At 40.9% G+C, this 7,265-nt stretch overlaps 1 long non-coding RNA gene across 1 annotated transcript; it reads right to left on the bottom strand.

The window, feature by feature from the left end:
- Positions 1 to 216: 216 nt before the first annotated feature.
- LOC136437508 (uncharacterized) lies at positions 217 to 1,185 on the bottom strand. Its single transcript, XR_010756200.1, has 3 exons — positions 1,068 to 1,185; positions 810 to 884; positions 217 to 394 (listed from the first exon to the last, which is right to left on the bottom strand). It is a non-coding gene; the product is annotated as an uncharacterized lncRNA (long non-coding RNA).
- Between the last annotated feature and the right edge of the window lie 6,080 nt (positions 1,186 to 7,265).

Raw genomic sequence — 7,265 nt, 5'->3', positions numbered from 1 at the left:
CGTAGGGGGCGTGGTTTTTAAGTCCATCCATGGTTCCATATTGTAATATGATCGTACATAGATTATACAAGACGCCATTTTAAACGCCCATCTTGTCACTATTGAAACATTTAGTGCCTTTATCTATTTAATTCTCTTCTACCGAATTTCTATCGCTATTATGATATAATTATATTCTACTTGTGTATGAGTGAATGACAAATGCACAAACAGGACTTTTGTTTCAACTGGCTTTATTCAATAGATGCTGATTGAATATGATTGACTTCAGCTCCATGAAGCCTATGTTGTTTTTATTCTTACAGCTCTAAAGCCATGTGTCTGCTGGCGGTGACGTCATACTACTGTTTCCGGTAGGTCACGCTGATGACGTCACATCCGCCCACCTGGCCTCCTGTAAGAAAATGTAAATGTTTACTGTTTGTAACATCCATGGTGTTGATTCGTTCAATCTGTGAGATGCAGAGTTTACACTTTTGTTGGGTACAAACTCTAAAGAATGCAACAGACACTTAGTAATGCTTATAGTAAAGGGCGTAACGGCAGGGTTTTCGGCCCAGAACCTATCGGTCCCGGGTTCGAATCCCCTGACACCACCGATGCTGTGCCTTTGGGAAAGGCGCTTTGGACGACTTTCCTAACCCCACCCAGGTGTAAAAAAAACGGGATTACATGTGTATTATATGTCAGTTACGACACCAGCAATAGCTGCCTTTGTCCCACGTATATTGTACTATTGCAATTCTAATAAAACCAAATCAAATCAAATGCTTTTTTCTATCTTCTACCACAGAAAAATTAAGACTTGCCATGTTGATTGCCCATGCATCACACGTCCACAACTTTCTGCAGCGTTTTGATTGCATTTTCCAGCACGGGTTCCACTGTGACGGAAGAAAGCACAAGGAGAAGACATACAATGAATAGAAGCGTCACGGATAATACATTAAATGCATGTGGTATACAAAGGTAGTCCCATAGCCTTTTGTTACCGTAGGGGCAGTGGGATGTTATCTACTGTGTCAAGGTTTTTTTTTTACTTATCGATACTAAAGGTGTAATCCTACCTGATTGCATGATTCCCAACCGGCGTTCGCGTCCGGCTTTTGGAACATAAGGAAAACAACGTCAGCCAATCATGTATCACATATTACTTATCATAAGGTTTTTAGACACAACCATATCACTATCAAAGAGCATTATATTGGAGACCGACCCATTAGTGCTGCGGAAAGAGCAAGGAAAAGACAATAGGAAGACATTGAAGATAGAACGACATCATTGTACAAGCATATTGTTGGTAAAATATTACTGCAAAAGTTATAGCATTAATATTCTTGCAGCATGATAGGACAACCTTAGCTTTCTTGAACAACATCAACAAAACTAAATAGGCTATTCCCTACCTTCTCTGAAATATATGTGAACAGTTAACAGACAATATATATGGTAAAATAAAATGTTACTTTTGAATCCCTTTCTACGTAAGAAATGTCCGTTTACAAAAATCCAAGTCAGAGTCTTACCCGTTTTCGCTTCGCTGACCTTCTTCTGAACGAGCTTGGCGAGGATTTGGGGCTGCACACCTCCCGCGGCGATGGTCGCACCAGACAGCAGCCTGTTCAATTCCTCGTCGTTTCGGATGGCCAGCTGAAGGTGACGGGGGATGATCCTGGTCTTCTTGTTGTCACGGGCAGCGTTGCCGGCCAACTCGAGAATCTCGCCACACAGGTACTCCAGCACGGCGGCCAGGTAGACTGGGGCGGGGTTGGTAGCATGGGTGCCTGGTATGATTTTGCACACAAAAAAAAGAACATTGTAGACCTAGAAGTGCTTCGGGAAAGAACACAAGGGAAAGACATTTGGAAGACAATTGCAACTGATTGAACGTAGACAGACATTAATGTCCAACAATATTGTAGGTATAGTATCATTGCAAAACACATAGAATTACTAGTTACATCATTGCAGTACGACAGAAAAAAGGACACAATTTATAAACAATATAACAAAATAGACTGTTCTCTCCCACTATATCAAGATATTAAGATATGACATATAAGTGAACATTTATCGGAAAATATGACAAAATACGATGCTACTTTCGAAGCCTTTTTACTAAACAAATGTCTGCTTACTCTTGCCCATGCCTCTGACGTCCACAACTTTCTGCAGCGTTTTGATTGCATTTTCCAGCACAGTAGGTTCTGTATTTATTGTTTCCGGTATCTAGGGTGTAATAATAAACAATTTATTAAAGAATTGTTGGCTTGAAGAAAGTCTGAACTATTGTCATGATTCCTTAGAAATCTATCACTAGATTTTAAAAAATGGAAGATGAACTTGTTCTTAGTATGTGATTTTATCCAACACATTGATTATCTATCTGATCTTTGTATCGTTGATATCAGTTTGAATCATATTTGTTGACCAAGCATTTGGAATTTTTTCAAATGACCCCTTCATACTCCTCCAAACTCGACCTCTATGAAGAGCGGCCGTGGTGGCCGAAAAGAGAAAATTTGAGGGTAAATAAAGTCACAAACATTCTTGTAATACTATAGTAATTTACCATGATTGTAGAAACGTAGCAAACGTAGCTAAATCATGGGCATTTTATCTGAGAATTTCTCTGGTGCATTTGTAGCATGCCTATGTCACTGGTTGTTGATCACATACTGTTAATCACGTTATCTTCACGGTAGTAAAATCTTTCAACGAACTTTAACTTCATTGTGGTGGCAAGTGATTTACACAACGGATGTGTGAAGGATTCATCAATAATTACAACAGGTTTTTACGGGGATGGTAAGTTCACAGTATAGAGGTGATCGTGAAAATAGTGAACATAAAGTTACAGTTCAAGAAACAAGAATTACAGTATTCCTTGTGTATGTGGGTCGTGTGGCATACTACAGGGTGTTTGGACCAGAACCAATAGGTCTTGGGTTCAAATCCTGTTATGTTGTGCCCTTGCGAAAGGCACTTTACACGACGTTCCTCCCTCCGCCCAGGTGTAAAAATGGGTACCTGACTTTGGTTGGAGAGGCAAAGGGCAGTAAAAGGATTGCATGGGCTCCACCTTCCACAATACTGTAAATGCACTTAAGTTTGCATGGCTTTAATTTCGCGGTGGGGAGAAAAATGAGTGTTCGCGGTCGTTTTAAGTTCGCGTTTGAGACAATAGAAGACAAGTGGGTAGGAGGCCAAAAAAGATGCGGTGGTTTTATGTTCACAGCAAAGAGCTTACCGCGAAAAATGGAAACAGAAAACAGGTGCAAACATTTCTGCATTTACAGTACCCTGCCTTGAATACAGTGGATAACAATCCACTGTTCCTACGGCCACAAAAATTAAAACTATGGGACTGTAATCCCTGTATGAAGATGGCAGCAGAATTGATAGTTCACTATCTACCTTTTCCTCACTATCACCTTTCTTTACTCCAGACTTTTCCTAACCTCTACCAGGCTCCAGAGGTGGCTACAAAGAGCTGAAATTGGCCGAATAGACAGAAAACAGGCCAAAGGAGTTAGCCAGTAGAAACCTTGACAAAACGGGGCATATGATAAAACGGTCACAATCTTCCCCACCAACCTCTGCTTGGAGACTATCAAAATGACCCTCCCCCCAACTCGACCTCTATCTAAAGCGGCCCTGGTGGCCCAAATAGTGCGAATTTGAGTGTAAATAGTCACAGACAACGAACATTCTTGTCATACTCTTACTAATTTACCATTATGAAACTGTAGCAAGCGTAGCTTAATCATGTGCATTTCATCTGAGGATTTGTTTTGGGTGCGTTTTTGTGTCTCCCTGTGTCACTGGTTGTTGATCACATACTGTAAATCACTCTATCTTCACGTTACCAAAATCTTTCACTGAACTTTAACTCCATTGTGGTGGCAAGTGATATACACAACAGATGTGTGAAGGATTCATAAATAATTACAACAGGTTTTTACGGGGATGGTAAGTTCACAGTATAGAGGTGATCTTGAAAACAGTGAACATAAAGTTACAGTTCAAGAAACAAGACTTACGGTAGTCCTTGTGTATGTGGGTCGTGTGGCATACTACAGGGTGTTTGGACCAGAACCCATAGGTCCTGGGTTCTAATCCTGTTATGTTGTGCCCTTGTGAAAGGCACTTTACACGACGTTCCTCCCTCCGCCCAGGTGTAAAAATGGGTACCTGACTTTGGTTGGAGAGGCAAAGGGCAGTAAAAGGGGAGGATTGCATGGGCTCCGCCTTCCACTCTACTGTAAATGCACGTTCGTTTGCATGGCTTTAAATTTCGCAGTAGGGAGAAAAATGAGTGTTCGCGGTGGTTTTAAGTTCGCGTTAAGTTTGAGACAGTTGTAGACAAGAGGATAGGGGGCAAACAAAAAAGATGCGGTGGTTTTATGTTCACAGCAGAGAGCTTACCGCGAAAACTGGAAACAGAAAACAACTGCAAACATTTCTGCATTTACAGTAGTAGTAGTAGTAGTAGTCCACTGTTTTCTGCCCTGAATACAGTGGATAACAATCCACTGTTCCTACGGCCACAAAAATAAAGGCTATGGGACCTTAATCCCTGTGTGAAGATGGCAGCAGATTTGACGGTTCACTATCTACCTTTTCCTCACTATCACCTTTCTTTACTCCAGACTTTTCCTAACCTCTACCAGGCTCCAGAGGCGGCTACAAAGAGCTGAAATTGGCCAAATCGACAGAAAACAGGCCAAAGGAGTTAGCCAGTAGAAACCTTAACAAAACGGGGCATATGATAAAACGGTCACAATCTTCCCCACCAATCTCTGCTTGGAGACTATCAAAATTACCCTCCTCCCAACTCGACCTCTATCTAAAGCGGCCCTGGTGGCCCAAATAGTGCGAATTTGAGTGTAAATAGTCACAGACAACGAACATTCTTGTCATACTCTTACTAATTTACCATTATGAAACTGTAGCAAGCGTAGCTAAATCATGTGCATTTCTTCTTTTGGTGCATTTGTAATCTCTCTGTGTCACTGTTTGTTGATCACATACTGTAAATCTCTCTATCTTCACGTTACCAAAATCTTTCACTGAACTTTAACTCCATTGTGGTGGCAAGTGGAAAAATGGGTACCTGACTTTGGTTGGATAGGCAAAGGGCAGTAAAAGGATTGCATGGGCTCCGCCTTCCACCTTACTGTAAAGTTTGCACTTTAGTTTGCATGGCTGTAATTTCGCAGTAGGGAGAAAAATGAGTGTTCGCGGTCGTTTTAAGTTCGCGTTTGAAACAATAGAAGACAAGTGGGTAGGAGGCCAAAAAAGATTGCGGTGGCTTTATGTTCACAGCACAGATCTTACTGCGAAAACTGCGAATAGAAAACAACTGCAAACATTTCTGCATTTACAATATCCTGACCGAACGTTAGATACAGTGGATAACAATCCACTGTTCCTACGGCCTCAAAAATAAAAGCTATGGGACCTTAATCCCTGTATGAAGATGGTAGCAGAATTGATAGTTCAGTATCTACCTTTTCCTCATCTCATTTCTTAAATCCAGTCTTTTCCTAACCTCTACCAGGCTCCAGAGGTGGCTGGAAATAGCAGAAATTGGCCGATAGACAGATAAGTGGTGCTAGGGGCGAGACGGGTCCACAGCCATCTCTCCGGTTCTAGATTTTGGGAAGGACCCAGGGATAGCGTCAGGGTTGATGGTGGTGATTGCGTTCGTTGCGGTACCGTGTTCCATCTCCTGTCGTACGGACTGTATCGTATGAGAAAGATGGTTGTGACAAAAATTAAACGAAGGACGAGTCCAGTCACAACGTTGTCGTCCGAGACAACCAACTCAAGGGACGTTCATTCCCAAGTCGCCTGATTGAACTTTTTGCCTTCGCCATAGCCAGAAGGCTTCTTTTTTTTTGCTATTTCTTGGTCGAAATTGTATGACTGTGGATGTTGGCTATATAACTCTTGATGCCATGGATGGATGTTGGTGATTTTGTGTAGGTAAGTTTCTGTAAGAAAATGGGCCTTCTGGCGGGTCCATCCGGTACTGCAGTGAACCTTCTGTGTTTGTTGGTTTGTTTGCTGGCGAGATAACTCAAAAGCAATTTGATGGATCTCGATAAAAGTTGGTGGGGTTGGGAACACAAAAGTTCAGTCGTCAACTGCAAGGTGGCGTTGCTGACAGGTGCACTTTAGACATGTAACGTACACTTTTTTGTGACCTTTTAAAAAGATATCTTTGAAAAAGACATCTGATCTAATAGCTAGCCTACGTGATGCCATCATGTATGGCCTTTGTAGGATCTACATTGGAGACTTTCTCAAACAACCAAGGACATAATGTAATGTCATTAATACAACTTACAGTTAACCCAACTCCACTAAAACTTACCTTTTGTGTACAAAAGAGAAATATGGCAGGTTTGCGTGTGTAAGTAACAAGAAAAACAAGAAGCGTGGAAAATGACCAATGAAGAATATTTCCATATGATATGTCATGGTCTGTTAGATATGTACAATTGGTGATGTTCTTCTAGTACTACAGAAGGAATACGTTTTGATAAGTAGTTAGTAAACACATACAAGATAAAAAATCTTAATGCTAAAATCATTTCAAACCGAAATGTGACATGATATACAATCATAACACCATGGAATGTAAGTGAGCATATTCAGATTACAATTCAGATGTCTTCCCTATTCCCAATACCACGTACATCACACAAGTGCATAAACTCCACACCTATTCTGAAATCCAAAAGCACTTTGGCATGAAAAAAATATCTCACATCAATTCATAATGAGCTGTTTTTAAATAGCATAACAAAACTGAGAATAAGCGCAAATTGTCTAGAAATTGAAAAGGGTCGGCACCACAACACGCCAGCCACTCAGAGATTGTGTCCCATATGTAATGGAAATATTGAAGATGAATTTCATTTTGTGATGAATTGTCCAACTTATAGCAAAGAGGGGGATGCTCTGTTACAGGCTGTTACTACTAAGACAAACTTCACCCTATCTGGTACACAAAGCTATATTTTCTAAGTACTGTTGTCATGTCCGACTCCTATATCCATCTACATAGGTCAATTTCTCCATTAAACCATTCCAAAAGTGAGACAGAATTGTAGTATTACCCATGGTTTCGATAATATTTTGTACTTTAATAGAATTGTGGGATAGAATAGCCTTATGGTATTGCTGATTTAATGCCATACATTGTACCATGTACGATAGCCTGAGATCAATCAAGCCTCTTGTGACCGCCCGCC

The sequence above is a fragment of the Branchiostoma lanceolatum genome, chromosome 6 (genome assembly GCF_035083965.1).
Source record: "Branchiostoma lanceolatum isolate klBraLanc5 chromosome 6, klBraLanc5.hap2, whole genome shotgun sequence".
Lineage (NCBI taxonomy): Eukaryota > Metazoa > Chordata > Leptocardii > Amphioxiformes > Branchiostomatidae > Branchiostoma > Branchiostoma lanceolatum.
The sequence above is the reverse complement of the archived record's forward strand: the minus strand, read 5'-3'. Positions and strand labels throughout refer to the sequence as shown.